We start from the raw sequence: 23,117 nt of genomic DNA on the forward strand, positions 1-23,117 counted from the left end.
ACTGCTCCGGATAAAGCTCTGGCTCTTCGAACGGCCTGCATGCCACATGGGCCGGCCGCGTCATGCCCTCCGGGAGAAACACTATCGCTTTGCACATTCCCAAAAGAAGGAACAAAACGACCAAAGGCCTTGTTCCCATAACTCACCTACCCCCAAGGAGGCCGGCACAGATGCCTCAGCATGTCCATCTTCTCTACGTCCCGCAAGACACCCGTGTGGAGTCACTCCTCCGGAAATGGGATCGCAACTCTACACAGGTTACCTACCTCACTACATCCTCATGAACTGCCAAAGCCATCCCCTCCATAGGCAGCTGATGCCAGCCCTTCACGAACAAGACACATCCTCGGGAAGCTGAGGCCAGCACCTGCAACCCAATGATGACAGCCCATCCCACGACATTACATAGGACGTGTCCTCATGATACCTTAACTTTCTCTCCAGGCCCCCAGCCACCACACAGGCTTAAAGGCAGCACTCGATCCTCAGCCCACTCCACGATGATCCACTTAGCACCAACAGTGTGCCGGCAGCTTCAGCAGAGGAGCTGAAAGGGGCAGCCCCGTGGCCTAGTCCATCGGCCCCCTTCTGCCATCGCTCAACTCCAGCCCACCCCTGCTCACTGCTCCAGCCCCACCGGGCACTCAGGAACCTCACCACACCACACACAACATCACAGAGGGCCTCAGGCCTGGCCTGAGGCTCCAGGCTCCAACCAGGGAAGCTTGCTCACTTTGGCTTCCAGAATCAACCTCCAAAGCGGCATGCACAAAGCGTGATCCTGGCCAAAACACACCTCTCCAAGCTGCAAGCTCACTGGGCCTCCACCAGCACACGCTCCGACTCTGAAGACTAGCAGGAGAGCCTGGCCCCTTGTATTCCCTCAGCGGTCTTTTAGCAGGGACCGGGGATTCATAGATGACCCAGCTTATGGGCAGACACGGTCGACCCTCACACAGGAGTCCCTCCAATGCTGGAGCCCTTAGTGGTGTTTGCATGCCTGTCAGCAGGGGACGTCGGCCCTCACTCCTAACTGTCCCATACCCCCGAGAGAGGAAACGTGCTGGACCTCAGTTTCGATGAGGAGACGGTAGAGCGTTCTCACTCATTTTGTTCAGATTTTCCAAGGAATGCATACAAGGGTGTCATCATCGATCCAAGCACATGCTGGGACGCTGCAGAACACAAACGGGCAGGCCGTGGGGCTCTGCAGAGGAGCCATGACCCGGAAGTACTCCAACAGCCTGGGGAATCCACAGTCTTCAGGCCACTCAGCAAGACCAACAATCAATCCACTCTTGCAGCCACTGGGCCCATCTGATGAAAACCTAATATCCAATGGCACATTTTAGTATGGGTGAATGCATACCGTCCTGAGTTATCCACAGCCACGCTCAGCAACGTGCGCCCGCCCCACTTTTTCCAGTTCTCCTTAGGACATCCAGTCATCAGACAACGCGAAGGTCTTCTTGTCTTTGCCGACGGCCAGCCTTGCCCTGCAGCTGCACCTGAGAAGTGGACAGAAATCATGCAGGCTTCTGAATTGCACCACGGTTCAGAGAACATGATTCTTGCGAACACTTACCTTGCCGTGAGCCCAGAACCTGCTTTCCAAGTACCACTATCCATTACCGAAAACTGATTGCGTGTCTCACAGCATGACTGGAGGAAGTTAGGCACGTACATTGGTCGGTGTGTCAGACACTGTATCTGTGTATTCACGTGAGTGGGCGTGTGTGACTGTGACTGCGCACGAGGATGCGCTTGTGGGTTCCTGTGTGTGGCGCTGAATACGCGTCTTGGTCTCTGGGTGTCGCTGTGGCCCTCTGCAGACACCTCCAACAGTAAACGCCACAGTTTATACACAGCACCCTGGTTGGACCCCCAACTGAAAGGAGAAAGACCCCTGTCAGCTTCAAGAGGCCGCATGCGAAGTTTAACGCCCAGGGGCTGCTGAAATAGGTCACAGACTCCCGCTCTCCCACAGCCACGCCTTCTGACCAAAGCACAAAGACTGGACGAGACCTGCCTCCCGGCCGTGGGTGTCACATCTACGTGGACCTGGAGACCCTGCCACCTACAAGCACATCTGATGTGCCCTTGGGGTCACTCCCAGCGCTCCCAGAAGCAAGGGAACCTCCCATGGGGGGGCTGACTCCGACCTGCAGTTGCCTACAGGCAAGATGCAGCCCGGCACTACTCAAGGGGCTAACGAACTTCGGCCCAAGTGCCTCTTCTCGCCAACTAGACCATATCACTTTCCGTGACCCCGTGGGAATGCCCACAACGGGAAGTGTTGGGCTTCAGCAACCAGGACACAGGTTGGGACCTGACAGCGGAAATTAGGCCACCTTCCCGGCCACGTATCGGCAAGCTTCCAACTGGCAGGTTTCGCGGCCCAGACCACTGAGGAAACGCTCAAACGCTTCACAGCCTCGTCCTAAGTGCCCTCCTGCTGCCTGCAGGGCGACTCAACCCTACTTGAAGCCACAGACGTCATGCGAACACGGGGACACTGAACACCAGGGAAGACAGACCGCAAGCCTGTCTGCTTTGATGAGGCCCACGGCACCGCATGCATCCTGGCAATTCTCCACTGCCACAGCGACACTACCGAGGAACTCACAGTGATCAAAGGCACTGTCCCCGAGGACCACAGACAGACTTTCAATGGAAGACCTCTGCCATGCGAGGGGACTTGGAAGCCTGAAAGGGAAAGGTGGTTGGCCACGGCAGGGCACCTGGCAGGGCAACTGTGTCCCCATCTCTTCCCGGCCAATGGACTGCTCCGGATAAAGCTCTGGCTCTTCGAACGGCCTGCATGCCACATGGGCCGGCCGCGTCATGCCCTCCGGGAGAAACACTATCGCTTTGCACATTCCCAAAAGAAGGAACAAAACGACCAAAGGGCTTGTTCCCATAACTCACCTACCCCCAAGGAGGCCGGCACAGATGCCTCAGCATGTCCATCTTCTCTACGTCCCGCAAGACACCCGTGTGGAGTCACTCCTCCGGAAATGGGATCGCAACTCTACACAGGTTACCTACCTCACTACATCCTCATGAACTGCCAAAGCCATCCCCTCCATAGGCAGCTGATGCCAGCCCTTCACGAACAAGACACATCCTCGGGAAGCTGAGGCCAGCACCTGCAACCCAATGATGACAGCCCATCCCACGACATTACATAGGACGTGTCCTCATGATACCTTAACTTTCTCTCCAGGCCCCCAGCCACCACACAGGCTTAAATGCAGCACTCGATCCTCAGCCCACTCCACGATGATCCACTTAGCACCAACAGTGTGCCGGCAGCTTCAGCAGAGGAGCTGAAAGGGGCAGCCCCGTGGCCTAGTCCATCGGCCCCCTTCTGCCATCGCTCAACTCCAGCCCACCCCTGCTCACTGCTCCAGCCCCACCGGGCACTCAGGAACCTCACCACACCACACACAACATCACAGAGGGCCTCAGGCCTGGCCTGAGGCTCCAGGCTCCAACCAGGGAAGCTTGCTCACTTTGGCCTCCAGAATCAACCTCCGAAGCGGCATGCACAAAGCGTGATCCTGGCCAAAACACACCTCTCCAAGCTGCAAGCTCACTGGGCCTCCACCAGCACACGCTCCGACTCTGAAGACTAGCAGGAGAGCCTGGCCCCTTGTATTCCCTCAGCGGTCTTTTAGCAGGGACCGGGGATTCATAGATGACCCAGCTTATGGGCAGACACGGTCGACCCTCACACAGGAGTCCCTCCAATGCTGGAGCCCTTAGTGGTGTTTGCATGCCTGTCAGCAGGGGACGTCGGCCCTCACTCCTAACTGTCCCATACCCCCGAGAGAGGAAACGTGCTGGACCTCAGTTTCGATAAGGAGACGGTAGAGCGTTCTCACTCATTTTGTTCAGATTTTCCAAGGAATGCATACAAGGGTGTCATCATCGATCCAAGCACATGCTGGGACGCTGCAGAACACAAACGGGCAGGCCGTGGGGCTCTGCAGAGGAGCCATGACCCGGAAGTACTCCAACAGCCTGGGGAATCCACAGTCTTCAGGCCACTCAGCAAGACCAACAATCAATCCACTCTTGCAGCCACTGGGCCCATCTGATGAAAACCTAATATCCAATGGCACATTTTAGTATGGGTGAATGCATACCGTCCTGAGTTATCCACAGCCACGCTCAGCAACGTGCGCCCGCCCCACTTTTTCCAGTTCTCCTTAGGACATCCAGTCATCAGACAACGCGAAGGTCTTCTTGTCTTTGCCGACGGCCAGCCTTGCCCTGCAGCTGCACCTGAGAAGTGGACAGAAATCATGCAGGCTTCTGAATTGCACCACGGTTCAGAGAACATGATTCTTGCGAACACTTACCTTGCCGTGAGCCCAGAACCTGCTTTCCAAGTACCACTATCCATTACCGAAAACTGATTGCGTGTCTCACAGCATGACTGGAGGAAGTTAGGCACGTACATTGGTCGGTGTGTCAGACACTGTATCTGTGTATTCACGTGAGTGGGCGTGTGTGACTGTGACTGCGCACGAGGATGCGCTTGTGGGTTCCTGTGTGTGGCGCTGAATACGCGTCTTGGTCTCTGGGTGTCGCTGTGGCCCTCTGCAGACACCTCCAACAGTAAACGCCACAGTTTATACACAGCACCCTGGTTGGACCCCCAACTGAAAGGAGAAAGACCCCTGTCAGCTTCAAGAGGCCGCATGCGAAGTTTAACGCCCAGGGGCTGCTGAAATAGGTCACAGACTCCCGCTCTCCCACAGCCACGCCTTCTGACCAAAGCACAAAGACTGGACGAGACCTGCCTCCCGGCCGTGGGTGTCACATCTACGTGGACCTGGAGACCCTGCCACCTACAAGCACATCTGATGTGCCCTTGGGGTCACTCCCAGCGCTCCCAGAAGCAAGGGAACCTCCCATGGGGGGGCTGACTCCGACCTGCAGTTGCCTACAGGCAAGATGCAGCCCGGCACTACTCAAGGGGCTAACGAACTTCGGCCCAAGTGCCTCTTCTCGCCAACTAGACCATATCACTTTCCGTGACCCCGTGGGAATGCCCACAACGGGAAGTGTTGGGCTTCAGCAACCAGGACACAGGTTGGGACCTGACAGCGGAAATTAGGCCACCTTCCCGGCCACGTATCGGCAAGCTTCCAACTGGCAGGTTTCGCGGCCCAGACCACTGAGGAAACGCTCAAACGCTTCACAGCCTCGTCCTAAGTGCCCTCCTGCTGCCTGCAGGGCGACTCAACCCTACTTGAAGCCACAGACGTCATGCGAACACGGGGACACTGAACACCAGGGAAGACAGACCGCAAGCCTGTCTGCTTTGATGAGGCCCACGGCACCGCATGCATCCTGGCAATTCTCCACTGCCACAGCGACACTACCGAGGAACTCACAGTGATCAAAGGCACTGTCCCCGAGGACCACAGACAGACTTTCAATGGAAGACCTCTGCCATGCGAGGGGACTTGGAAGCCTGAAAGGGAAAGGTGGTTGGCCACGGCAGGGCACCTGGCAGGGCAACTGTGTCCCCATCTCTTCCCGGCCAATGGACTGCTCCGGATAAAGCTCTGGCTCTTCGAACGGCCTGCATGCCACATGGGCCGGCCGCGTCATGCCCTCCGGGAGAAACACTATCGCTTTGCACATTCCCAAAAGAAGGAACAAAACGACCAAAGGGCTTGTTCCCATAACTCACCTACCCCCAAGGAGGCCGGCACAGATGCCTCAGCATGTCCATCTTCTCTACGTCCCGCAAGACACCCGTGTGGAGTCACTCCTCCGGAAATGGGATCGCAACTCTACACAGGTTACCTACCTCACTACATCCTCATGAACTGCCAAAGCCATCCCCTCCATAGGCAGCTGATGCCAGCCCTTCACGAACAAGACACATCCTCGGGAAGCTGAGGCCAGCACCTGCAACCCAATGATGACAGCCCATCCCACGACATTACATAGGACGTGTCCTCATGATACCTTAACTTTCTCTCCAGGCCCCCAGCCACCACACAGGCTTAAATGCAGCACTCGATCCTCAGCCCACTCCACGATGATCCACTTAGCACCAACAGTGTGCCGGCAGCTTCAGCAGAGGAGCTGAAAGGGGCAGCCCCGTGGCCTAGTCCATCGGCCCCCTTCTGCCATCGCTCAACTCCAGCCCACCCCTGCTCACTGCTCCAGCCCCACCGGGCACTCAGGAACCTCACCACACCACACACAACATCACAGAGGGCCTCAGGCCTGGCCTGAGGCTCCAGGCTCCAACCAGGGAAGCTTGCTCACTTTGGCTTCCAGAATCAACCTCCGAAGCGGCATGCACAAAGCGTGATCCTGGCCAAAACACACCTCTCCAAGCTGCAAGCTCACTGGGCCTCCACCAGCACACGCTCCGACTCTGAAGACTAGCAGGAGAGCCTGGCCCCTTGTATTCCCTCAGCGGTCTTTTAGCAGGGACCGGGGATTCATAGATGACCCAGCTTATGGGCAGACACGGTCGACCCTCACACAGGAGTCCCTCCAATGCTGGAGCCCTTAGTGGTGTTTGCATGCCTGTCAGCAGGGGACGTCGGCCCTCACTCCTAACTGTCCCATACCCCCGAGAGAGGAAACGTGCTGGACCTCAGTTTCGATAAGGAGACGGTAGAGCGTTCTCACTCATTTTGTTCAGATTTTCCAAGGAATGCATACAAGGGTGTCATCATCGATCCAAGCACATGCTGGGACGCTGCAGAACACAAACGGGCAGGCCGTGGGGCTCTGCAGAGGAGCCATGACCCGGAAGTACTCCAACAGCCTGGGGAATCCACAGTCTTCAGGCCACTCAGCAAGACCAACAATCAATCCACTCTTGCAGCCACTGGGCCCATCTGATGAAAACCTAATATCCAATGGCACATTTTAGTATGGGTGAATGCATACCGTCCTGAGTTATCCACAGCCACGCTCAGCAACGTGCGCCCGCCCCACTTTTTCCAGTTCTCCTTAGGACATCCAGTCATCAGACAACGCGAAGGTCTTCTTGTCTTTGCCGACGGCCAGCCTTGCCCTGCAGCTGCACCTGAGAAGTGGACAGAAATCATGCAGGCTTCTGAATTGCACCACGGTTCAGAGAACATGATTCTTGCGAACACTTACCTTGCCGTGAGCCCAGAACCTGCTTTCCAAGTACCACTATCCATTACCGAAAACTGATTGCGTGTCTCACAGCATGACTGGAGGAAGTTAGGCACGTACATTGGTCGGTGTGTCAGACACTGTATCTGTGTATTCACGTGAGTGGGCGTGTGTGACTGTGACTGCGCACGAGGATGCGCTTGTGGGTTCCTGTGTGTGGCGCTGAATACGCGTCTTGGTCTCTGGGTGTCGCTGTGGCCCTCTGCAGACACCTCCAACAGTAAACGCCACAGTTTATACACAGCACCCTGGTTGGACCCCCAACTGAAAGGAGAAAGACCCCTGTCAGCTTCAAGAGGCCGCATGCGAAGTTTAACGCCCAGGGGCTGCTGAAATAGGTCACAGACTCCCGCTCTCCCACAGCCACGCCTTCTGACCAAAGCACAAAGACTGGACGAGACCTGCCTCCCGGCCGTGGGTGTCACATCTACGTGGACCTGGAGACCCTGCCACCTACAAGCACATCTGATGTGCCCTTGGGGTCACTCCCAGCGCTCCCAGAAGCAAGGGAACCTCCCATGGGGGGGCTGACTCCGACCTGCAGTTGCCTACAGGCAAGATGCAGCCCGGCACTACTCAAGGGGCTAACGAACTTCGGCCCAAGTGCCTCTTCTCGCCAACTAGACCATATCACTTTCCGTGACCCCGTGGGAATGCCCACAACGGGAAGTGTTGGGCTTCAGCAACCAGGACACAGGTTGGGACCTGACAGCGGAAATTAGGCCACCTTCCCGGCCACGTATCGGCAAGCTTCCAACTGGCAGGTTTCGCGGCCCAGACCACTGAGGAAACGCTCAAACGCTTCACAGCCTCGTCCTAAGTGCCCTCCTGCTGCCTGCAGGGCGACTCAACCCTACTTGAAGCCACAGACGTCATGCGAACACGGGGACACTGAACACCAGGGAAGACAGACCGCAAGCCTGTCTGCTTTGATGAGGCCCACGGCACCGCATGCATCCTGGCAATTCTCCACTGCCACAGCGACACTACCGAGGAACTCACAGTGATCAAAGGCACTGTCCCCGAGGACCACAGACAGACTTTCAATGGAAGACCTCTGCCATGCGAGGGGACTTGGAAGCCTGAAAGGGAAAGGTGGTTGGCCACGGCAGGGCACCTGGCAGGGCAACTGTGTCCCCATCTCTTCCCGGCCAATGGACTGCTCCGGATAAAGCTCTGGCTCTTCGAACGGCCTGCATGCCACGTGGGCCGGCCGCGTCATGCCCTCCGGGAGAAACACTATCGCTTTGCACATTCCCAAAAGAAGGAACAAAACGACCAAAGGCCTTGTTCCCATAACTCACCTACCCCCAAGGAGGCCGGCACAGATGCCTCAGCATGTCCATCTTCTCTACGTCCCGCAAGACACCCGTGTGGAGTCACTCCTCCGGAAATGGGATCGCAACTCTACACAGGTTACCTACCTCACTACATCCTCATGAACTGCCAAAGCCATCCCCTCCATAGGCAGCTGATGCCAGCCCTTCACGAACAAGACACATCCTCGGGAAGCTGAGGCCAGCACCTGCAACCCAATGATGACAGCCCATCCCACGACATTACATAGGACGTGTCCTCATGATACCTTAACTTTCTCTCCAGGCCCCCAGCCACCACACAGGCTTAAAGGCAGCACTCGATCCTCAGCCCACTCCACGATGATCCACTTAGCACCAACAGTGTGCCGGCAGCTTCAGCAGAGGAGCTGAAAGGGGCAGCCCCGTGGCCTAGTCCATCGGCCCCCTTCTGCCATCGCTCAACTCCAGCCCACCCCTGCTCACTGCTCCAGCCCCACCGGGCACTCAGGAACCTCACCACACCACACACAACATCACAGAGGGCCTCAGGCCTGGCCTGAGGCTCCAGGCTCCAACCAGGGAAGCTTGCTCACTTTGGCCTCCAGAATCAACCTCCAAAGCGGCATGCACAAAGCGTGATCCTGGCCAAAACACACCTCTCCAAGCTGCAAGCTCACTGGGCCTCCACCAGCACACGCTCCGACTCTGAAGACTAGCAGGAGAGCCTGGCCCCTTGTATTCCCTCAGCGGTCTTTTAGCAGGGACCGGGGATTCATAGATGACCCAGCTTATGGGCAGACACGGTCGACCCTCACACAGGAGTCCCTCCAATGCTGGAGCCCTTAGTGGTGTTTGCATGCCTGTCAGCAGGGGACGTCGGCCCTCACTCCTAACTGTCCCATACCCCCGAGAGAGGAAACGTGCTGGACCTCAGTTTCGATGAGGAGACGGTAGAGCGTTCTCACTCATTTTGTTCAGATTTTCCAAGGAATGCATACAAGGGTGTCATCATCGATCCAAGCACATGCTGGGACGCTGCAGAACACAAACGGGCAGGCCGTGGGGCTCTGCAGAGGAGCCATGACCCGGAAGTACTCCAACAGCCTGGGGAATCCACAGTCTTCAGGCCACTCAGCAAGACCAACAATCAATCCACTCTTGCAGCCACTGGGCCCATCTGATGAAAACCTAATATCCAATGGCACATTTTAGTATGGGTGAATGCATACCGTCCTGAGTTATCCACAGCCACGCTCAGCAACGTGCGCCCGCCCCACTTTTTCCAGTTCTCCTTAGGACATCCAGTCATCAGACAACGCGAAGGTCTTCTTGTCTTTGCCGACGGCCAGCCTTGCCCTGCAGCTGCACCTGAGAAGTGGACAGAAATCATGCAGGCTTCTGAATTGCACCACGGTTCAGAGAACATGATTCTTGCGAACACTTACCTTGCCGTGAGCCCAGAACCTGCTTTCCAAGTACCACTATCCATTACCGAAAACTGATTGCGTGTCTCACAGCATGACTGGAGGAAGTTAGGCACGTACATTGGTCGGTGTGTCAGACACTGTATCTGTGTATTCACGTGAGTGGGCGTGTGTGACTGTGACTGCGCACGAGGATGCGCTTGTGGGTTCCTGTGTGTGGCGCTGAATACGCGTCTTGGTCTCTGGGTGTCGCTGTGGCCCTCTGCAGACACCTCCAACAGTAAACGCCACAGTTTATACACAGCACCCTGGTTGGACCCCCAACTGAAAGGAGAAAGACCCCTGTCAGCTTCAAGAGGCCGCATGCGAAGTTTAACGCCCAGGGGCTGCTGAAATAGGTCACAGACTCCCGCTCTCCCACAGCCACGCCTTCTGACCAAAGCACAAAGACTGGACGAGACCTGCCTCCCGGCCGTGGGTGTCACATCTACGTGGACCTGGAGACCCTGCCACCTACAAGCACATCTGATGTGCCCTTGGGGTCACTCCCAGCGCTCCCAGAAGCAAGGGAACCTCCCATGGGGGGGCTGACTCCGACCTGCAGTTGCCTACAGGCAAGATGCAGCCCGGCACTACTCAAGGGGCTAACGAACTTCGGCCCAAGTGCCTCTTCTCGCCAACTAGACCATATCACTTTCCGTGACCCCGTGGGAATGCCCACAACGGGAAGTGTTGGGCTTCAGCAACCAGGACACAGGTTGGGACCTGACAGCGGAAATTAGGCCACCTTCCCGGCCACGTATCGGCAAGCTTCCAACTGGCAGGTTTCGCGGCCCAGACCACTGAGGAAACGCTCAAACGCTTCACAGCCTCGTCCTAAGTGCCCTCCTGCTGCCTGCAGGGCGACTCAACCCTACTTGAAGCCACAGACGTCATGCGAACACGGGGACACTGAACACCAGGGAAGACAGACCGCAAGCCTGTCTGCTTTGATGAGGCCCACGGCACCGCATGCATCCTGGCAATTCTCCACTGCCACAGCGACACTACCGAGGAACTCACAGTGATCAAAGGCACTGTCCCCGAGGACCACAGACAGACTTTCAATGGAAGACCTCTGCCATGCGAGGGGACTTGGAAGCCTGAAAGGGAAAGGTGGTTGGCCACGGCAGGGCACCTGGCAGGGCAACTGTGTCCCCATCTCTTCCCGGCCAATGGACTGCTCCGGATAAAGCTCTGGCTCTTCGAACGGCCTGCATGCCACATGGGCCGGCCGCGTCATGCCCTCCGGGAGAAACACTATCGCTTTGCACATTCCCAAAAGAAGGAACAAAACGACCAAAGGGCTTGTTCCCATAACTCACCTACCCCCAAGGAGGCCGGCACAGATGCCTCAGCATGTCCATCTTCTCTACGTCCCGCAAGACACCCGTGTGGAGTCACTCCTCCGGAAATGGGATCGCAACTCTACACAGGTTACCTACCTCACTACATCCTCATGAACTGCCAAAGCCATCCCCTCCATAGGCAGCTGATGCCAGCCCTTCACGAACAAGACACATCCTCGGGAAGCTGAGGCCAGCACCTGCAACCCAATGATGACAGCCCATCCCACGACATTACATAGGACGTGTCCTCATGATACCTTAACTTTCTCTCCAGGCCCCCAGCCACCACACAGGCTTAAATGCAGCACTCGATCCTCAGCCCACTCCACGATGATCCACTTAGCACCAACAGTGTGCCGGCAGCTTCAGCAGAGGAGCTGAAAGGGGCAGCCCCGTGGCCTAGTCCATCGGCCCCCTTCTGCCATCGCTCAACTCCAGCCCACCCCTGCTCACTGCTCCAGCCCCACCGGGCACTCAGGAACCTCACCACACCACACACAACATCACAGAGGGCCTCAGGCCTGGCCTGAGGCTCCAGGCTCCAACCAGGGAAGCTTGCTCACTTTGGCTTCCAGAATCAACATCCGAAGCGGCATGCACAAAGCGTGATCCTGGCCAAAACACACCTCTCCAAGCTGCAAGCTCACTGGGCCTCCACCAGCACACGCTCCGACTCTGAAGACTAGCAGGAGAGCCTGGCCCCTTGTATTCCCTCAGCGGTCTTTTAGCAGGGACCGGGGATTCATAGATGACCCAGCTTATGGGCAGACACGGTCGACCCTCACACAGGAGTCCCTCCAATGCTGGAGCCCTTAGTGGTGTTTGCATGCCTGTCAGCAGGGGACGTCGGCCCTCACTCCTAACTGTCCCATACCCCCGAGAGAGGAAACGTGCTGGACCTCAGTTTCGATAAGGAGACGGTAGAGCGTTCTCACTCATTTTGTTCAGATTTTCCAAGGAATGCATACAAGGGTGTCATCATCGATCCAAGCACATGCTGGGACGCTGCAGAACACAAACGGGCAGGCCGTGGGGCTCTGCAGAGGAGCCATGACCCGGAAGTACTCCAACAGCCTGGGGAATCCACAGTCTTCAGGCCACTCAGCAAGACCAACAATCAATCCACTCTTGCAGCCACTGGGCCCATCTGATGAAAACCTAATATCCAATGGCACATTTTAGTATGGGTGAATGCATACCGTCCTGAGTTATCCACAGCCACGCTCAGCAACGTGCGCCCGCCCCACTTTTTCCAGTTCTCCTTAGGACATCCAGTCATCAGACAACGCGAAGGTCTTCTTGTCTTTGCCGACGGCCAGCCTTGCCCTGCAGCTGCACCTGAGAAGTGGACAGAAATCATGCAGGCTTCTGAATTGCACCACGGTTCAGAGAACATGATTCTTGCGAACACTTACCTTGCCGTGAGCCCAGAACCTGCTTTCCAAGTACCACTATCCATTACCGAAAACTGATTGCGTGTCTCACAGCATGACTGGAGGAAGTTAGGCACGTACATTGGTCGGTGTGTCAGACACTGTATCTGTGTATTCACGTGAGTGGGCGTGTGTGACTGTGACTGCGCACGAGGATGCGCTTGTGGGTTCCTGTGTGTGGCGCTGAATACGCGTCTTGGTCTCTGGGTGTCGCTGTGGCCCTCTGCAGACACCTCCAACAGTAAACGCCACAGTTTATACACAGCACCCTGGTTGGACCCCCAACTGAAAGGAGAAAGACCCCTGTCAGCTTCAAGAGGCCGCATGCGAAGTTTAACGCCCAGGGGCTGCTGAAATAGGTCACAGACTCCCGCTCTCCCACAGCCACGCCTTCTGACCAAAGCACAAAGACTGGACGAGACCTGCCTCCCGGCCGTGGGTGTCACATCTACGTGGACCTGGAGACCCTGCCACCTACAAGCACATCTGATGTGCCCTTGGGGTCACTCCCAGCGCTCCCAGAAGCAAGGGAACCTCCCATGGGGGGGCTGACTCCGACCTGCAGTTGCCTACAGGCAAGATGCAGCCCGGCACTACTCAAGGGGCTAACGAACTTCGGCCCAAGTGCCTCTTCTCGCCAACTAGACCATATCACTTTCCGTGACCCCGTGGGAATGCCCACAACGGGAAGTGTTGGGCTTCAGCAACCAGGACACAGGTTGGGACCTGACAGCGGAAATTAGGCCACCTTCCCGGCCACGTATCGGCAAGCTTCCAACTGGCAGGTTTCGCGGCCCAGACCACTGAGGAAACGCTCAAACGCTTCACAGCCTCGTCCTAAGTGCCCTCCTGCTGCCTGCAGGGCGACTCAACCCTACTTGAAGCCACAGACGTCATGCGAACACGGGGACACTGAACACCAGGGAAGACAGACCGCAAGCCTGTCTGCTTTGATGAGGCCCACGGCACCGCATGCATCCTGGCAATTCTCCACTGCCACAGCGACACTACCGAGGAACTCACAGTGATCAAAGGCACTGTCCCCGAGGACCACAGACAGACTTTCAATGGAAGACCTCTGCCATGCGAGGGGACTTGGAAGCCTGAAAGGGAAAGGTGGTTGGCCACGGCAGGGCACCTGGCAGGGCAACTGTGTCCCCATCTCTTCCCGGCCAATGGACTGCTCCGGATAAAGCTCTGGCTCTTCGAACGGCCTGCATGCCACGTGGGCCGGCCGCGTCATGCCCTCCGGGAGAAACACTATCGCTTTGCACATTCCCAAAAGAAGGAACAAAACGACCAAAGGGCTTGTTCCCATAACTCACCTACCCCCAAGGAGGCCGGCACAGATGCCTCAGCATGTCCATCTTCTCTACGTCCCGCAAGACACCCGTGTGGAGTCACTCCTCCGGAAATGGGATCGCAACTCTACACAGGTTACCTACCTCACTACATCCTCATGAACTGCCAAAGCCATCCCCTCCATAGGCAGCTGATGCCAGCCCTTCACGAACAAGACACATCCTCGGGAAGCTGAGGCCAGCACCTGCAACCCAATGATGACAGCCCATCCCACGACATTACATAGGACGTGTCCTCATGATACCTTAACTTTCTCTCCAGGCCCCCAGCCACCACACAGGCTTAAAGGCAGCACTCGATCCTCAGCCCACTCCACGATGATCCACTTAGCACCAACAGTGTGCCGGCAGCTTCAGCAGAGGAGCTGAAAGGGGCAGCCCCGTGGCCTAGTCCATCGGCCCCCTTCTGCCATCGCTCAACTCCAGCCCACCCCTGCTCACTGCTCCAGCCCCACCGGGCACTCAGGAACCTCACCACACCACACACAACATCACAGAGGGCCTCAGGCCTGGCCTGAGGCTCCAGGCTCCAACCAGGGAAGCTTGCTCACTTTGGCTTCCAGAATCAACCTCCGAAGCGGCATGCACAAAGCGTGATCCTGGCCAAAACACACCTCTCCAAGCTGCAAGCTCACTGGGCCTCCACCAGCACACGCTCCGACTCTGAAGACTAGCAGGAGAGCCTGGCCCCTTGTATTCCCTCAGCGGTCTTTTAGCAGGGACCGGGGATTCATAGATGACCCAGCTTATGGGCAGACACGGTCGACCCTCACACAGGAGTCCCTCCAATGCTGGAGCCCTTAGTGGTGTTTGCATGCCTGTCAGCAGGGGACGTCGGCCCTCACTCCTAACTGTCCCATACCCCCGAGAGAGGAAACGTGCTGGACCTCAGTTTCGATAAGGAGACGGTAGAGCGTTCTCACTCATTTTGTTCAGATTTTCCAAGGAATGCATACAAGGGTGTCATCATCGATCCAAGCACATGCTGGGACGCTGCAGAACACAAACGGGCAGGCCGTGGGGCTCTGCAGAGGAGCCATGACCCGGAAGTACTCCAACAGCCTGGGGAATCCACAGTCTTCAGGCCACTCAGCAAGACCAACAATCAATCCACTCTTGCAGCCACTGGGCCCATCTGATGAAAACCTAATATCCAATGGCACATTTTAGTATGGGTGAATGCATACCGTCCTGAGTTATCCACAGCCACGCTCAGCAACGTGCGCCCGCCCCACTTTTTCCAGTTCTCCTTAGGACATCCAGTCATCAGACAACGCGAAGGTCTTCTTGTCTTTGCCGACGGCCAGCCTTGCCCTGCAGCTGCACCTGAGAAGTGGACAGAAATCATGCAGGCTTCTGAATTGCACCACGGTTCAGAGAACATGATTCTTGCGAACACTTACCTTGCCGTGAGCCCAGAACCTGCTTTCCAAGTACCACTATCCATTACCGAAAACTGATTGCGTGTCTCACAGCATGACTGGAGGAAGTTAGGCACGTACATTGGTCGGTGTGTCAGACACTGTATCTGTGTATTCACGTGAGTGGGCGTGTGTGACTGTGACTGCGCACGAGGATGCGCTTGTGGGTTCCTGTGTGTGGCGCTGAATACGCGTCTTGGTCTCTGGGTGTCGCTGTGGCCCTCTGCAGACACCTCCAACAGTAAACGCCACAGTTTATACACAGCACCCTGGTTGGACCCCCAACTGAAAGGAGAAAGACCCCTGTCAGCTTCAAGAGGCCGCATGCGAAGTTTAACGCCCAGGGGCTGCTGAAATAGGTCACAGACTCCCGCTCTCCCACAGCCACGCCTTCTGACCAAAGCACAAAGACTGGACGAGACCTGCCTCCCGGCCGTGGGTGTCACATCTACGTGGACCTGGAGACCCTGCCACCTACAAGCACATCTGATGTGCCCTTGGGGTCACTCCCAGCGCTCCCAGAAGCAAGGGAACCTCCCATGGGGGGGCTGACTCCGACCTGCAGTTGCCTACAGGCAAGATGCAGCCCGGCACTACTCAAGGGGCTAACGAACTTCGGCCCAAGTGCCTCTTCTCGCCAACTAGACCATATCACTTTCCGTGACCCCGTGGGAATGCCCACAACGGGAAGTGTTGGGCTTCAGCAACCAGGACACAGGTTGGGACCTGACAGCGGAAATTAGGCCACCTTCCCGGCCACGTATCGGCAAGCTTCCAACTGGCAGGTTTCGCGGCCCAGACCACTGAGGAAACGCTCAAACGCTTCACAGCCTCGTCCTAAGTGCCCTCCTGCTGCCTGCAGGGCGACTCAACCCTACTTGAAGCCACAGACGTCATGCGAACACAGGGACACTGAACACCAGGGAAGACAGACCGCAAGCCTGTCTGCTTTGATGAGGCCCACGGCACCGCATGCATCCTGGCAATTCTCCACTGCCACAGCGACACTACCGAGGAACTCACAGTGATCAAAGGCACTGTCCCCGAGGACCACAGACAGACTTTCAATGGAAGACCTCTGCCATGCGAGGGGACTTGGAAGCCTGAAAGGGAAAGGTGGTTGGCCACGGCAGGGCACCTGGCAGGGCAACTGTGTCCCCATCTCTTCCCGGCCAATGGACTGCTCCGGATAAAGCTCTGGCTCTTCGAACGGCCTGCATGCCACGTGGGCCGGCCGCGTCATGCCCTCCGGGAGAAACACTATCGCTTTGCACATTCCCAAAAGAAGGAACAAAACGACCAAAGGGCTTGTTCCCATAACTCACCTACCCCCAAGGAGGCCGGCACAGATGCCTCAGCATGTCCATCTTCTCTACGTCCCGCAAGACACCCGTGTGGAGTCACTCCTCCGGAAATGGGATCGCAACTCTACACAGGTTACCTACCTCACTACATCCTCATGAACTGCCAAAGCCATCCCCTCCATAGGCAGCTGATGCCAGCCCTTCACGAACAAGACACATCCTCGGGAAGCTGAGGCCAGCACCTGCAACCCAATGATGACAGCCCATCCCACGACATTACATAGGACGTGTCCTCATGATACCTTAACTTTCTCTCCAGGCCCCCAGCCACCACACAGGCTTAAAGGCAGCACTCGATCCTCAGCCCACTCCACGATGATCCACTTAGCACCAACAGTGTGCCGGCAGCTTCAGCAGAGGAGCTGAAAGGGGCAGCCCCGTGGCCTAGTCCATCGGCCCCCTTCTGCCATCGCTCAACTCCAGCCCACCCCTGCTCACTGCTCCAGCCCCACCGGGCACTCAGGAACCTCACCACACCACACACAACATCACAGAGGGCCTCAGGCCTGGCCTGAGGCTCCAGGCTCCAACCAGGGAAGCTTGCTCACTTTGGCTTCCAGAATCAACCTCCGAAGCGGCATGCACAAAGCGTGATCCTGGCCAAAACACACCTCTCCAAGCTGCAAGCTCACTGGGCCTCCACCAGCACACGCTCCGACTCTGAAGACTAGCAGGAGAGCCTGGCCCCTTGTATTCCCTCAGCGGTCTTTTAGCAGGGACCGGGGATTCATAGATGACCCAGCTTATGGGCAGACACGGTCGACCCTCACACAGGAGTCCCTCCAATGCTGGAGCCCTTAGTGGTGTTTGCATGCCTGTCAGCAGGGGACGTCGGCCCTCACTCCTAACTGTCCCATACCCCCGAGAGAGGAAACGTGCTGGACCTCAGTTTCGATAAGGAGACGGTAGAGCGTTCTCACTCATTTTGTTCAGATTTTCCAAGGAATGCATACAAGGGTGTCATCATCGATCCAAGCACATGCTGGGACGCTGCAGAACACAAACGGGCAGGCCGTGGGGCTCTGCAGAGGAGCCATGACCCGGAAGTACTCCAACAGCCTGGGGAATCCACAGTCTTCAGGCCACTCAGCAAGACCAACAATCAATCCACTCTTGCAGCCACTGGGCCCATCTGATGAAAACCTAATATCCAATGGCACATTTTAGTATGGGTGAATGCATACCGTCCTGAGTTATCCACAGCCACGCTCAGCAACGTGCGCCCGCCCCACTTTTTCCAGTTCTCCTTAGGACATCCAGTCATCAGACAACGCGAAGGTCTTCTTGTCTTTGCCGACGGCCAGCCTTGCCCTGCAGCTGCACCTGAGAAGTGGACAGAAATCATGCAGGCTTCTGAATTGCACCACGGTTCAGAGAACATGATTCTTGCGAACACTTACCTTGCCGTGAGCCCAGAACCTGCTTTCCAAGTACCACTATCCATTACCGAAAACTGATTGCGTGTCTCACAGCATGACTGGAGGAAGTTAGGCACGTACATTGGTCGGTGTGTCAGACACTGTATCTGTGTATTCACGTGAGTGGGCGTGTGTGACTGTGACTGCGCACGAGGATGCGCTTGTGGGTTCCTGTGTGTGGCGCTGAATACGCGTCTTGGTCTCTGGGTGTCGCTGTGGCCCTCTGCAGACACCTCCAACAGTAAACGCCACAGTTTATACACAGCACCCTGGTTGGACCCCCAACTGAAAGGAGAAAGACCCCTGTCAGCTTCAAGAGGCCGCATGCGAAGTTTAACGCCCAGGGGCTGCTGAAATAGGTCACAGACTCCCGCTCTCCCACAGCCACGCCTTCTGACCAAAGCACAAAGACTGGACGAGACCTGCCTCCCGGCCGTGGGTGTCACATCTACGTGGACCTGGAGACCCTGCCACCTACAAGCACATCTGATGTGCCCTTGGGGTCACTCCCAGCGCTCCCAGAAGCAAGGGAACCTCCCATGGGGGGGCTGACTCCGACCTGCAGTTGCCTACAGGCAAGATGCAGCCCGGCACTACTCAAGGGGCTAACGAACTTCGGCCCAAGTGCCTCTTCTCGCCAACTAGACCATATCACTTTCCGTGACCCCGTGGGAATGCCCACAACGGGAAGTGTTGGGCTTCAGCAACCAGGACACAGGTTGGGACCTGACAGCGGAAATTAGGCCACCTTCCCGGCCACGTATCGGCAAGCTTCCAACTGGCAGGTTTCGCGGCCCAGACCACTGAGGAAACGCTCAAACGCTTCACAGCCTCGTCCTAAGTGCCCTCCTGCTGCCTGCAGGGCGACTCAACCCTACTTGAAGCCACAGACATCATGCGAACACGGGGACACTGAACACCAGGGAAGACAGACCGCAAGCCTGTCTGCTTTGATGAGGCCCACGGCACCGCATGCATCCTGGCAATTCTCCACTGCCACAGCGACACTACCGAGGAACTCACAGTGATCAAAGGCACTGTCCCCGAGGACCACAGACAGACTTTCAATGGAAGACCTCTGCCATGCGAGGGGACTTGGAAGCCTGAAAGGGAAAGGTGGTTGGCCACGGCAGGGCACCTGGCAGGGCAACTGTGTCCCCATCTCTTCCCGGCCAATGGACTGCTCCGGATAAAGCTCTGGCTCTTCGAACGGCCTGCATGCCACGTGGGCCGGCCGCGTCATGCCCTCCGGGAGAAACACTATCGCTTTGCACATTCCCAAAAGAAGGAACAAAACGACCAAAGGGCTTGTTCCCATAACTCACCTACCCCCAAGGAGGCCGGCACAGATGCCTCAGCATGTCCATCTTCTCTACGTCCCGCAAGACACCCGTGTGGAGTCACTCCTCCGGAAATGGGATCGCAACTCTACACAGGTTACCTACCTCACTACATCCTCATGAACTGCCAAAGCCATCCCCTCCATAGGCAGCTGATGCCAGCCCTTCACGAACAAGACACATCCTCGGGAAGCTGAGGCCAGCACCTGCAACCCAATGATGACAGCCCATCCCACGACATTACATAGGACGTGTCCTCATGATACCTTAACTTTCTCTCCAGGCCCCCAGCCACCACACAGGCTTAAAGGCAGCACTCGATCCTCAGCCCACTCCACGATGATCCACTTAGCACCAACAGTGTGCCGGCAGCTTCAGCAGAGGAGCTGAAAGGGGCAGCCCCGTGGCCTAGTCCATCGGCCCCCTTCTGCCATCGCTCAACTCCAGCCCACCCCTGCTCACTGCTCCAGCCCCACCGGGCACTCAGGAACCTCACCACACCACACACAACATCACAGAGGGCCTCAGGCCTGGCCTGAGGCTCCAGGCTCCAACCAGGGAAGCTTGCTCACTTTGGCTTCCAGAATCAACCTCCGAAGCGGCATGCACAAAGCGTGATCCTGGCCAAAACACACCTCTCCAAGCTGCAAGCTCACTGGGCCTCCACCAGCACACGCTCCGACTCTGAAGACTAGCAGGAGAGCCTGGCCCCTTGTATTCCCTCAGCGGTCTTTTAGCAGGGACCGGGGATTCATAGATGACCCAGCTTATGGGCAGACACGGTCGACCCTCACACAGGAGTCCCTCCAATACTGGAGCCCTTAGTGGTGTTTGCATGCCTGTCAGCAGGGGACGTCGGCCCTCACTCCTAACTGTCCCATACCCCCGAGAGAGGAAACGTGCTGGACCTCAGTTTCGATAAGGAGACGGTAGAGCGTTCTCACTCATTTTGTTCAGATTTTCCAAGGAATGCATACAAGGGTGTCATCATCGATCCAAGCACATGCTGGGACGCTGCAGAACACAAACGGGCAGGCCGTGGGGCTCTGCAGAGGAGCCATGACCCGGAAGTACTCCAACAGCCTGGGGAATCCACAGTCTTCAGGCCACTCAGCAAGACCAACAATCAATCCACTCTTGCAGCCACTGGGCCCATCTGATGAAAACCTAATATCCAATGGCACATTTTAGTATGGGTGAATGCATACCGTCCTGAGTTATCCACAGCCACGCTCAGCAACGTGCGCCCGCCCCACTTTTTCCAGTTCTCCTTAGGACATCCAGTCATCAGACAACGCGAAGGTCTTCTTGTCTTTGCCGACGGCCAGCCTTGCCCTGCAGCTGCACCTGAGAAGTGGACAGAAATCATGCAGGCTTCTGAATTGCACCACGGTTCAGAGAACATGATTCTTGCGAACACTTACCTTGCCGTGAGCCCAGAACCTGCTTTCCAAGTACCACTATCCATTACCGAAAACTGATTGCGTGTCTCACAGCATGACTGGAGGAAGTTAGGCACGTACATTGGTCGGTGTGTCAGACACTGTATCTGTGTATTCACGTGAGTGGGCGTGTGTGACTGTGACTGCGCACGAGGATGCGCTTGTGGGTTCCTGTGTGTGGCGCTGAATACGCGTCTTGGTCTCTGGGTGTCGCTGTGGCCCTCTGCAGACACCTCCAACAGTAAACGCCACAGTTTATACACAGCACCCTGGTTGGACCCCCAACTGAAAGGAGAAAGACCCCTGTCAGCTTCAAGAGGCCGCATGCGAAGTTTAACGCCCAGGGGCTGCTGAAATAGGTCACAGACTCCCGCTCTCCCACAGCCACGCCTTCTGACCAAAGCACAAAGACTGGACGAGACCTGCCTCCCGGCCGTGGGTGTCACATCTACGTGGACCTGGAGACCCTGCCACCTACAAGCACATCTGATGTGCCCTTGGGGTCACTCCCAGCGCTCCCAGAAGCAAGGGAACCTCCCATGGGGGGGCTGACTCCGACCTGCAGTTGCCTACAGGCAAGATGCAGCCCGGCACTACTCAAGGGGCTAACGAACTTCGGCCCAAGTGCCTCTTCTCGCCAACTAGACCATATCACTTTCCGTGACCCCGTGGGAATGCCCACAACGGGAAGTGTTGGGCTTCAGCAACCAGGACACAGGTTGGGACCTGACAGCGGAAATTAGGCCACCTTCCCGGCCACGTATCGGCAAGCTTCCAACTGGCAGGTTTCGCGGCCCAGACCACTGAGGAAACGCTCAAACGCTTCACAGCCTCGTCCTAAGTGCCCTCCTGCTGCCTGCAGGGCGACTCAACCCTACTTGAAGCCACAGACATCATGCGAACACGGGGACACTGAACACCAGGGAAGACAGACCGCAAGCCTGTCTGCTTTGATGAGGCCCACGGCACCGCATGCATCCTGGCAATTCTCCACTGCCACAGCGACACTACCGAGGAACTCACAGTGATCAAAGGCACTGTCCCCGAGGACCACAGACAGACTTTCAATGGAAGACCTCTGCCATGCGAGGGGACTTGGAAGCCTGAAAGGGAAAGGTGGTTGGCCACGGCAGGGCACCTGGCAGGGCAACAGTGTCCCCATCTCTTCCCGGCCAATGGACTGCTCCGGATAAAGCTCTGGCTCTTCGAACGGCCTGCATGCCACGTGGGCCGGCCGCGTCATGCCCTCCGGGAGAAACACTATCGCTTTGCACATTCCCAAAAGAAGGAACAAAACGACCAAAGGGCTTGTTCCCATAACTCACCTACCCCCAAGGAGGCCGGCACAGATGCCTCAGCATGTCCATCTTCTCTACGTCCCGCAAGACACCCGTGTGGAGTCACTCCTCCGGAAATGGGATCGCAACTCTACACAGGTTACCTACCTCACTACATCCTCATGAACTGCCAAAGCCATCCCCTCCATAGGCAGCTGATGCCAGCCCTTCACGAACAAGACACATCCTCGGGAAGCTGAGGCCAGCACCTGCAACCCAATGATGACAGCCCATCCCACGACATTACATAGGACGTGTCCTCATGATACCTTAACTTTCTCTCCAGGCCCCCAGCCACCACACAGGCTTAAAGGCAGCACTCGATCCTCAGCCCACTCCACGATGATCCACTTAGCACCAACAGTGTGCCGGCAGCTTCAGCAGAGGAGCTGAAAGGGGCAGCCCCGTGGCCTAGTCCATCGGCCCCCTTCTGCCATCGCTCAACTCCAGCCCACCCCTGCTCACTGCTCCAGCCCCACCGGGCACTCAGGAACCTCACCACACCACACACAACATCACAGAGGGCCTCAGGCCTGGCCTGAGGCTCCAGGCTCCAACCAGGGAAGCTTGCTCACTTTGGCTTCCAGAATCAACCTCCGAAGCGGCATGCACAAAGCGTGATCCTGCCCAAAACACACCTCTCCAAGCTGCAAGCTCACTGGGCCTCCACCAGCACACGCTCCGACTCTGAAGACTAGCAGGA

At 56.9% G+C, this 23,117-nt stretch overlaps 8 non-coding genes across 8 annotated transcripts; all 8 read right to left on the minus strand.

The window, feature by feature from the left end:
- Positions 1-1,065: 1,065 nt before the first annotated feature.
- Positions 1,066-1,158, minus strand: LOC133086212 (small nucleolar RNA SNORD116). The gene has a single exon (XR_009699974.1). It is a non-coding gene; the product is annotated as a small nucleolar RNA SNORD116 (small nucleolar RNA).
- A 2,689-nt stretch (positions 1,159-3,847) lies between these two features.
- On the minus strand, positions 3,848-3,940 carry LOC133086441 (small nucleolar RNA SNORD116). The gene has a single exon (XR_009700196.1). It is a non-coding gene; the product is annotated as a small nucleolar RNA SNORD116 (small nucleolar RNA).
- Positions 3,941-6,629: 2,689 nt separating this feature from the next.
- Positions 6,630-6,722, minus strand: LOC133086442 (small nucleolar RNA SNORD116). The gene has a single exon (XR_009700197.1). It is a non-coding gene; the product is annotated as a small nucleolar RNA SNORD116 (small nucleolar RNA).
- A 2,689-nt stretch (positions 6,723-9,411) lies between these two features.
- LOC133086214 (small nucleolar RNA SNORD116) lies at positions 9,412-9,504 on the minus strand. The gene has a single exon (XR_009699975.1). It is a non-coding gene; the product is annotated as a small nucleolar RNA SNORD116 (small nucleolar RNA).
- A 2,689-nt stretch (positions 9,505-12,193) lies between these two features.
- LOC133086443 (small nucleolar RNA SNORD116) lies at positions 12,194-12,286 on the minus strand. The gene has a single exon (XR_009700198.1). It is a non-coding gene; the product is annotated as a small nucleolar RNA SNORD116 (small nucleolar RNA).
- Positions 12,287-14,975: 2,689 nt separating this feature from the next.
- Positions 14,976-15,068, minus strand: LOC133086444 (small nucleolar RNA SNORD116). Its single transcript, XR_009700199.1, has one exon. It is a non-coding gene; the product is annotated as a small nucleolar RNA SNORD116 (small nucleolar RNA).
- Positions 15,069-17,757: 2,689 nt separating this feature from the next.
- Positions 17,758-17,850, minus strand: LOC133086445 (small nucleolar RNA SNORD116). Its single transcript, XR_009700200.1, has one exon. It is a non-coding gene; the product is annotated as a small nucleolar RNA SNORD116 (small nucleolar RNA).
- Positions 17,851-20,539: 2,689 nt separating this feature from the next.
- Positions 20,540-20,632, minus strand: LOC133086446 (small nucleolar RNA SNORD116). The gene has a single exon (XR_009700201.1). It is a non-coding gene; the product is annotated as a small nucleolar RNA SNORD116 (small nucleolar RNA).
- Between the last annotated feature and the right edge of the window lie 2,485 nt (positions 20,633-23,117).

This window comes from Eubalaena glacialis, chromosome 2, assembly GCF_028564815.1.
Source record: "Eubalaena glacialis isolate mEubGla1 chromosome 2, mEubGla1.1.hap2.+ XY, whole genome shotgun sequence".
In the NCBI taxonomy this organism is placed as follows: Eukaryota; Metazoa; Chordata; class Mammalia; order Artiodactyla; family Balaenidae; genus Eubalaena; species Eubalaena glacialis.